At 50.2% G+C, this 7,253-nt stretch overlaps 1 long non-coding RNA gene across 1 annotated transcript in view; it reads left to right on the plus strand.

Annotated features, from left to right (window-relative positions):
* The first annotated feature begins 1,034 nt into the window (after positions 1-1,034).
* Positions 1,035-7,253, plus strand: part of LOC106724357 — a 10,662-nt gene continuing 4,443 nt past the window's right edge. The window contains exons 1-2 of the long non-coding RNA XR_001360122.1: positions 1,035-1,343; positions 5,162-5,330. This is a non-coding gene — a long non-coding RNA (uncharacterized LOC106724357). The remainder of the gene's footprint in view (positions 1,344-5,161; positions 5,331-7,253) is intronic.

The raw sequence follows: 7,253 nt of genomic DNA on the forward strand, positions 1-7,253 counted from the left end.
GCCCTCCCCCTGCACCGGGCCTTGTTTGCAGGCTTGTGGGTGAGGAGACAGGCAGTGCTGGCAGCATTACAGGGAAGACACCTTGGGATGGAGCTGGGGGAGTGGGGCAGAGCCAGGGAGAGGCTGGAGAGGGCAGGTCAGTGCAGGAGGCAGGGCCCACCGGGCCGCCAAGGAAGTATCAGACACAGACAGACAGTTCTGGGCAATGGGATAAGCAGACAGCATGCCCTCACCCTCACCTCGTTATCAGGGGACGTCCCTCCAGATGGCTCGGCCCAGGAACTGGAAGGAGAGGAGTGTCTTGAAATTAAAATGGCACAGGAGGTACCAGTGACACTCATTAGAGGAAGGCACATTCCTGTGTGACACTCAAGGCCGTGTCTTTCTGAAGCAGGTGGCACTAGGATGCTGAGGCACAGCCCGTTGTTGGGGGGGAGGCTGGAGACAGCCCAGGCACCTGTCTTGCCTCCTCTCACAGACCCTACCTTTACTCCCAGCCCAGCAGAAGCAGCAGAGGCAGAGGCAAGCACGCAGCAGCTGGCCACAGCCCAGGCTGCAGTGTGCCAGGCTCAAAGGGACAGGGCCCAGGCTCCTGGGACATCGTGGGAGGGGCTGGGTTTCCCCAGAGAAGGCTCTGGCCCTGGGTAGGATGGGATGTCCCTGTGGGGAGGACAGGAGGGGTGTCACTCCAGGTGGAGTTGTGGAGGAGAGGCCAGCGTTCCTGAAAACACACTCAGGTTGAACTCTGGGGGTCTCCTCTGGGGACAGTGACCTTCCCAGAGGGAGGGAGGCACCCCCACACAGAGGCTTTGGCAGCCCTGCCCTCGTGGCACCAAAGGCGATGGGGTGCGTCAGGCAAGGATGCAGAGAGAGAGCCTCCTTCTCCTGCCCTAATTCCACGTGACTTCATGCGTGGGCATTTTCCTTAGGTCAGAGGCAACCGGCCCTTTAACACCTTATTGGAACAGAATTACCTGTGTATGCCTGTGTTCTCCGTGCATCTCCTCCGTTTCCTCCCTCACAGTGCCTGGGGACTGATCATGTAAAGTTGTTAACTCTGTTGCTTAACACCTGTGAAGTCCAAGCTTGCCACAGAGCAGCTTTCCTGTGTACCAGTGAGCAGATGGCTGTGAGTTCTTATTTCGTGGGTAGGTCAGTTCATGGCCTCCAGCATGATTGGCTCCTGACTTTCAGGTAACAGATCTGTCCTCTGAGTTGTCACCACACCCACCTCCTTTCATCCACGCTGAGGAAAAGAGCCCTCCACTTAGCAAAGGCCTAGCCCAGTGTCCTGCAGGAGCGTTCCGTGTCCCCAGCATCCCTGGAGAAGAGAAGCAGCCCCTGTAAGTGCTGTTACTAATAACGCTGGCAACATCCACCTCCAGGAGCCCGTCTTGATCTGTACCCTGGGGACCCGTAAGCCCAGGGCAGTGCTCTGAGGGCCAAGACTAGAGACCCGCCACAACCCTCTGCCTCTTCTTTCTCCTTGAATTTCCTTTTACTTTAATTATTTGTGGGATCACAGGGTAGTTGAGAGGTTTCTCCAACCCAGTTCTCTAGATGTGGGTAAGGTTACACCGTCCTAGCAGGACCACCCTGGTCTTAACCTTCTCCAGAGAAAAAGGCCTCCATGTACCCCTCTCCCGCCCCCGCCCCCACCCCTGGGCCCTGGGTGCAGACACCATTGCTATGGCTGACCATCATTCAAGGTTTGTTTTCTTCTCGGGTATGTAGATCATTTAGAATGTTTCTCAAATCAGTTTTCCACCTGGCATTTTCGGTGGCGAACTGCTTTTACAATCGGGTGGAATTACCTCTCCATTAAGGTCCTTGTCTTCCATCGAAGTCTAGTGGGTTTTGTTTACGTTTTACAAAGTCATGGTTAGGCATCATCTTTTGTGGGCCATTTAATTGATCAGCCCTCCGCAGCCTTCTCTTCTTCACATTACAGAATTTTATTTCTTTCTCCTTACAGAGGGGCCCCATGCCCGTGGGAGATGTGACCAGAGTGGAGAAGTAGGGATATTTCCCCTCAGTGACTAAAGCAAAGACAGCCAAGTTCCATATCTCATGGTCCAGGGTCAGCAGGCGCCCGGTGGTTGGTCTGGTTCTGGCCATTACCAGGGAGTAAATCTAGATCTCAGTGGGCTCCTTTACATAGAGTCCTTCCAAGTCCAAGACAACCCCAGGGAGGCTGGGACAGGCCCAGGGCAGACCCAACCCTGAGCCCTGCTGAGAGCCATGGCGGCTTCCTGGGAAGCCTTCCGCGGGCACCTGCTTGCCCACAGCGGGCTCGTTTTGGAAGGATCCACAGCTCACCCCTCGCTTTTCTCAAGCGCAGGTCACCTGCCTGGGAAACCCCTGCTGACCCCCAGGGCACCCACTGGTGGGTGTGCTGAGAGGCTCTGTCTACAAGATGGATGAGATCTGGCTCTATTCTAAGGAACTGAAATGCATCATTTAGTCAAAGTCTATGATACAAATAGCCCTTCTGTGGGAGCACGATTAAGAATAGGCAGTTAGGAGAAATTTTTCAGCTCTTGAGAGATTAATTGAAGTAGAGTTAAAAAAAAAATAGACCTATTTCCCTCGTCTTCCCATTGGTGACATGTGCAGGCAGACATGGCTACTTTTTGCTGCCTCCACAGACAGAATAGCACCTGCACATGGGGTGGGAGCATTTCTGAGCTAACTGACCCCACAGCGGGGTTGTTGCATCTTTGTATGGTACTGAGTGACTGGATGCCTGCCCAAGCCTGAGTGCATTTCATTCTTTGAGTTTGGTGCCTGAATGTTTGTGTGAGCAACAAAGAATAGCCGAGTTCCCCCTTGCACCCTCTAGGTCAGGGGACAGAAATCTTTTTCCGTAAAGAACAGACAGCAAATGTTTTAGGCTTCGTGGACCTCATATCCTCTGTGGCAGCTGCTCAACTCTGTTGGGATGGTGGTGGGCAGGCAGCCACAGAGAGTATGCAAATAAAGGGCTTGGCTGTGGTTCCAATAAACCTTTATTTATAAAAGCAGGTGGCAGGCTCACTTTGCAGGCTGTAGTTTGCACACTCCTGCTCAGGAGTCAGAGAGATGAGGAAGTTCCTTCCCTCTCCTTCACTGTTTTCAGGTGATGCCTGGGAATAGTTTGTTCATTCAACACATACTTACTGCGCAGTCTGCTACCAGGCCAGGCTCTGTGATGTGAGTTTAGGAGAAAACAGAATATACAAAGGTTCCTGATTCATGGGACTTACATTGTAGCAAGGAGACCGGTGTGACTGGAGAGGAGTGTGAAGAAGGAGCCACTGGAGAACTTTGAACTGAGAACTACATGACCTCTTAGGGGAGAGCAGTAATCCAGGAGGGAGACGGTGGTAGCATGAACTGGAATGGTATCAGGGAAGATAGTGAGGAGTACTTGGATTCGGGTATATTTTGAAGGTAGAGCCAGCTTGATTTCCTAATGGACATGATATGTCTGAGATAAAGGATGTTTTGGGCCCAGCAATTGGACTATGGAATTGCCACTAACTGAGACGGGGATACTAAGGGTGGAAGCAGTATCACACATGCTAACTTGGAAATTTCTCTCAGTCATCCAAGTGGATATAGTCAAGCCTGGCATTTGGGAGAGAGGTCTGAGCTGCAGAGGATACATTTATATGTTGTCATCATGGGATAATAATGGTATTTGAAGTGATGGGCTCAGGTGTGATCGCCATGGAAACGGAAGTGGCTAGAGAAAAGAGGAGAGCCAAGACCCTGGGGCACTCCAGTATTAGGACGTTGGGGAGAGGAAGAGGGACCTGCAAAGGAGAGAGAAAGGGGTGATGAGTGAGCCGGGAAGAGGAAACCAAGAGAGGGCAGTGTCCTGGAGCCAAGCGAAGAAAATATATCCAGGAGGAGGGAGTGGTCTCCTGGGACAAGTCCTGCTTGTAGGTCTGGATCTGTTGTAAGATGAAGACTGAGTGTTGACCGTTGGATTTGGCAGTTTGGTGGTTCTTACTGACTGTGATGAGAGCAGTTTATGTGGAGGGGAAGATGGCCTGCTTGGAGGGGTTTGGCTACCCAGAGGAGCAATTTAATGGCGGGGGGAGGAGGGAAGTAGGATTAAAAGAAGATTTTTTTTGTTGTCTTTTAAAAAAATGTTTTTATTGATTTTTAGAGAGAGAGGAAGGGGAAGAGAGATAGAGATAGAAACATCAATGAGAGAGAAACACTGATTGGCTGCCTCCTGCATGGCCCCCACTGGGGATGGAGCCTGCAGCCGGGGTATGTGCCCTGACCAGGAATAGAACCGGTGACCTCTGGGTGCATGGGTCGACACAGCCACTGAGCCACGCTGGCCAGGCTTTGTTGTCTTTGATATGGGAGAAGCAGTGCATGTTTGTACGGTGGAAATCATCCAGTAGAGAACAAAAATTTGATAATGAGGGAGAGACAGGGAAGAACTGCAAGAAAGGTGTCCTTTAGTAGTTGAGAAAGATGGGGTCTGTACCAAAAGGAGGTTTCAGCTTTAGACAGCTGCTTCGAGGACTTCAGCTTCTGGCCAAGAGGGAGTACTTGGTACTGGACTCTCCATATACAACCAGAAAACCAGGAAGATTGTTACGGCTTCCTGTTTCACTGAGGACGCTGAGGCCGCCGGCAAAGAGCTTCCAGAGATCCCCACCATCACCCCCTCCAGCACCCACCTCCGCACGCTCTGCTGCCCTCTGTGCCCTTATCTAGACCAGCTTCAGGCTTCACGGATTGTCTGCCTATTATTTGTCCCTTTTCTATGTTGACTTCGGCTCTGATCTGTAATATTTCTTCTTTCTGGTCATTTGGTTATTTTTTCCCTTATTTTTAGCTTCATAAGGTAGATGTTTAAATCATTTTTAGACTTTCTTCTTTTTAGTCTCGGCTGTGTGCTAGCCTGGCCACATTAAGGCTCCCTTAGCTTCAGAGCACCTTCGCATCTGCTGCTTCATGATATTTAATAACATCCTTGAACAGTCTACAGGGTGGGCATCATTGTCCCATTTTATAGATTAATATAAAATATTAGTCTATGATACCAAAAGACTAAATGGCTAGCCTGCAGTCATGACAGTTATTATTGGTAAACTGAGGTCTAGAATCCTTACAAATACTGCCGCATGTAACCACAACTGAAGCTATTTTATAGGTGTGAGAGGATCTAAGGTGAAGCTCTAAGAAGTTAAGTAATGTGCCAGCGTACACACAGCTGATCTCCGCTGGAGCCCAAACTTGAACTCGGGTCTGCTAAGGTCAGATGATCTTTTCACCTCACCCACCTCAACTGCCAGGAAAAGTATACATGGAAACATTGCATAGTAAGTGGATTCAATTAAAACTACTTTAAGTTAGTTTTCATTCTGTATTCATGGGGCAGCTATGATTCTTTCGACTGAAGGAGGCATTTGTATTTCTCCAGTGGGTTCAAGCAGGCTAGTTTGATTACACAGGGTATTTTTCTAAATAAAGACAGTAGTTTGCTTTTAGATCCTCCAGACTATTTTATAGATACACTGACTTGAAATTAACCAGTTTATTAGATTATTTGCCCAGTGTGCTTTGCGCATATGCCTGGCCTCTGTTTGTATTGTGTGCAGTGTCTAAAGGTGTACATATGCAGTTTGGTTTACCTGCTGCAGGACGAAGTCTGAGCCAGCTCCTGGGCACCCCATGTAATAAGTAACCCTCAGATACTGTTCATTCCTATGAATTAATCTCCATATTGAAGTTTCTGATTCTAAAATTCAGAGGATGGTAGGTCCTGTAAGATCCATGAAAATCACAATCATCTAGTTCTTTTAAAGGTTTAAGTTGTAAAAATAACTTTTGAGGTTTTATGTGTTGTTTTTTGATTTGGAAAATTTGATTAATATTGTCCCTAAAATAAGCAATCTCACAAAGGCTATAAAAAATACCCATAGAACGCATCAAATGTTACAAAGGACTTTTAAAGCAAGCTTGTGAGGTCCGTGTTGCGATTCCCATCTTACTGATGTGTCTGAGGTTCGGATGAGAATGCTGTGCCGCGAGGGAAGGCTGGGACCCTACCGCTTAGCCCAGTGCTCTCATCACAATCACACACCTTTTCTAGAAGCACCAGGATAGGTCAGAGCTCAGGCTGACCTGCTGGCCACAGCCCCATCCGAGGAGCACACGCCCTGCTCTTCCAGTTGTTTGCTTTCTGTGCCCCCTGCTTTGTTTAGCACGGCCACCCAGAGCATTCGTTGGCACACACTTGGCCTTTAAGAGAGGAAAAGAGCTGGGATCCCAGCCCGTGTGGTTGAAGACATGCCTCAGTGAAATCCGTCTCCTAGAGGCAGTCTGTGGGCAAGTCAGACACAAACTGTGAGAGATTGGCTCCCAGGAAGCGCACCGAGATGGCAGTCACTTTTAGGGTGGGATCGTGGGGTTCATCATCCCCACGTGTTCTGCTCTGGTCTGGCCTCTGGGCTGTTCGTTGGTTTGTGAGGTGCAAACGACCCTCTTCCACTGAGCACCTGAAAATTTTGCTGGGGCTTGTGTGAAAGGTCAGGTCATGAGCTGTGGATGCAAGTCGTCTGTGTATTCATCAAAAGGCCGAGCAGTTCACAGAGGACTGCTGGTTGCCCTGGCAACCTCACAGCCCTCCAGACAGGGCTCCAAATAGACAAGAGGTGAGGACAGCAGGCAGCGTCTGTAGGATGGTTTTCTGTGCCTGAGCCGCCCCTGACAGCAGTCACAGCTACAGCCTGGACGCGAGAGGCCACGCTGGAAGCCTGTGTAACACAGACCAGTCCAGAGCCAGTGTGGTGTGACTAGCTGAGCAGCGGGTCACTGTTGCTTTTCCCTGACACAGTCCAACGCTCCTGGCTCCCAGGTTTGTCCCTGGAAACCAGGGGAGTACAGCTGAGCTGGCCCAGCAGACGGATGCTTGGTGCCGTGGAGGGGAGGGGCTCTCAACTCCCTCTGCAGGCACCATATTCAGGGATTTTAGGGAAACGACCTCATCCTGCCTCAGTTTCCACATCAGTCATGTGAGGCTGAGAACACATGCTCTTCCTTTATAAAGGCAGCTGTGAAAAGCAGATGTGACAAGAGCAGAGTGTTGCTTGGAGGTCACAAGTACAGTTCCCCAAACATGGCATGCCATTCTCTGGGAACAGAAGCGGAGACTCGGGATTGCTGCGTTTGCTAATTGTGAATTAAAAATATTTCATAGTCTCCCCCCCCCCCCCCCCCCCCCCCCCCCCCCCCCACCCCCC

Source organism: Myotis brandtii, unplaced genomic scaffold, assembly GCF_000412655.1.
Source record: "Myotis brandtii unplaced genomic scaffold, ASM41265v1 scaffold802, whole genome shotgun sequence".
NCBI lineage: Eukaryota > Metazoa > Chordata > Mammalia > Chiroptera > Vespertilionidae > Myotis > Myotis brandtii.